This window comes from Poecilia reticulata, unplaced genomic scaffold (assembly GCF_000633615.1).
Source record: "Poecilia reticulata strain Guanapo unplaced genomic scaffold, Guppy_female_1.0+MT scaffold_341, whole genome shotgun sequence".
Lineage (NCBI taxonomy): Eukaryota > Metazoa > Chordata > Actinopteri > Cyprinodontiformes > Poeciliidae > Poecilia > Poecilia reticulata.
The window spans coordinates 22088-24774 of NW_007615112.1; the positions used below are offsets into that span (position 1 = coordinate 22088).

The 2687-nt window shown below is 36.6% G+C and overlaps 1 long non-coding RNA gene across 1 annotated transcript; it reads left to right on the top strand.

Annotated features, from left to right (window-relative positions):
• The first annotated feature begins 981 nt into the window (after positions 1–981).
• Positions 982–1560, top strand: LOC103460918 (uncharacterized). Its single transcript, XR_533018.1, has 3 exons — positions 982–1000; positions 1198–1265; positions 1520–1560. It is a non-coding gene; the product is annotated as an uncharacterized LOC103460918 (long non-coding RNA).
• The last annotated feature ends 1127 nt before the right edge of the window (positions 1561–2687 follow it).

Sequence of the window (2687 nt, forward strand, 5' to 3'; positions counted from 1 at the left end):
GAAAATATAAGGGTAAATTCAAAATTAGACCAAAACAACCATTTAGACACAAGACTCCGTAGGGTTAAGACATGTTTCAGTTATTTGCTCTTTTAAATGGTAAAAACAACCTGAGGTCCATCAGTGATGAGATGATGAAGATGTGTGACAAAGAAACATGGCACGGTCAGTTTCTTTGTCCTTGCCTGAGAGCATGAAACCAAATAAACTTTATCGTCTGCCAGCGTAAGACACCTGGCTGTTACAGTTAAACCTGTTTTAACTATCTGAGTTGGAGGGTAAATAAGCAATTGGCTGCATTCCAAAAACAAGCCCTAAGCATAACATTTAATTTCATTATGTTCCCTTAATAAAGGATTAATCACTAACATGGTAAGGTATAAACATATTTTATATATAAAGGCGTTGAAGTTATTTGTTTATTCTGCTTTTACTTTGGGATGTTAAATTAATATTTCAAGATTTGGTTTATTTCTGAATATTCACAATTACTTTTCATCTAATAGAATTCAATTTGCATTTAACTAAATTAGCCAATTAAATGAGTTCCAAATGTTTTTTAAACTCTAAAAACTAGCATTGCATATACTGCTGATGCATGTACTTCTTTAGATATTTCACCCAAAGAAAAAAACAATGATAAACTAATCAGTTAATAGCTCAGTTTTGCTTCCCTGACACAATGTTATGAAGCCTGTAAAAGCACAATTTCACACAACTGAATAGTAGTGTTATTGTGAATTTTGGGGAAAAGCCCAGTCCACTTGCATCCTCCTTTATGTAACAAGTTTAGAAAATGTGCTTTTATTTATTTTTATAATGTTTGAAATTTCACTAAATCCTGATCAACACTGAAGAATCCTATTTTTGTTGTTATATTTTAAGAATTGTATTATTTAATTTATTTTGCTAAACACTACTACCTGTACTGTCGCTTTAAGAGAGTGTTCTATGACATCATTACTGTACTACTCTCAGTTGCTAGGCTGCCTGAGAAGAGGTAGGAAAGTTTCTTTGCTCTTCATTAAGTTAATGTTTTTCTTTTATATTTATAAAATAATTGAAAGCACATGCAGCTGTGAATGTTTATGTTTTAATGCATACATTTCTTTTGACATGTTCAGAAATTTTATTGTAAATATTAGAACTATCAGTTATTAGTTAGTCACAGGATTTCTCCATGTGTTTATCTGCCAGGGGAATTCCGACTCCTGTGAATGGAAGAGCTGCATGTTAAAGGGCTTTTTGTATTTCTATTTGTGCAGGTATGTGTATTTGGTTCTTTTGTTCTATAATGTTAAAGCTGGTTGTATTAAGTACTCAAAACATCTGGGTTATGCAATTATCTCAGAGTTTCCTTTATTTTTATTATTTTTTTTGTATTATTGTGAATTTATTTCTGGGAACAATACTGCGCTACTCGCAGTTGGCCCTAGGCTGCCTGAGAAGAGGGGAATTCTGACTCCTGTGAATGGAAGAGCTGCATGTTAAAGGGCTTTTTGTATTTCTATTTGCGCAGGCCTCTGCCAGCAACCTGCATTAAAGATCAACCAGCAACTCCAGTGGTCTGACTCCCTTCNGTTACATTGCTTAGCCAATCAGAGGATCATGTTACATTGCTTAGCCAATCAGAGGATCACGTTACATTGCTTAGCCAATCAGTGCTGCGGAGGAGCCCTGATTGAAGGAGTTTCACTCCCAGCATGGATTTTAACTTTTGTCTTTAATTACTTCAGCAAAGCTCACAGTTTTTACGAAATTCTATAGTCTAAATCTGCTCCTTAGTCACATCTTTTCGGGGTTGGTACTGCCTCTAGTGGCGTGGGGGTGGTAACACAGCTAATAAAATTGCATTGCTAAATCAGAGGGGGGGTTGGAATAAGAAGGGCTCGGTGAATGAGCATATGCAACTGGGGGGTTTGGTACCTCAAAAAAGATTAAGAACCACTGTACTACATGAAGCAGTGTAAGATCCATACCTTAATGTGGATTATAACAGCCTCAATTTATAACATATACATACAAAATCTCCCTACTTGTTTTCTCAGCTTATTAAATCCGACAAAGCAAAGCAGAAGAGTGAGGTTTGTGAGCTTTGAGGGTTGTAGGTGTGGAGGTGGGTGAGGTTGTCATGAGAAATTTTGTAGACTCCCTTTGTCAGGACTGTCCTGCTGGGTTTCTCCTGGTCAGGCACCGATTGGAAGAGCTCACTCAGGTTGACTGTAGAGTCACTCAGCGGTTGGTCTGGATGAGCATTTTTAAGCTGTCTGCTCATGTTCTTTGTTTAGTCCATCATTATCTCCAGTGGTGATGAACAGGGTTGTGTAGATGCTTTTGAGGGAGCTGTGATGATCACCATTACCTTCAGACGTAAAAGTGAATTTACTCTTCATTGCTTTTTTTAAGATTCATCTTTGCTTCCAGAAAGACACTGTTACCTGAAATTACATATCACGTGTCTTACTGGTTGAAATAATTAGAAAATATCAGAAGTACTAATAAATAGTGAATACATGCATTTTTTACCAATGTTTTATGTATGCGTGGTTTATTTCTGATCCTGTCTATGACAGGTTAAATGGGGTATATGCCACGGACTTCCGTTTTAGCACTTCCGCATTTTTATGCCACATAGAATGGTTCCGGTTCACAGGCAACAGTATGTTAACAGTGGCTCCTCAGTCCTG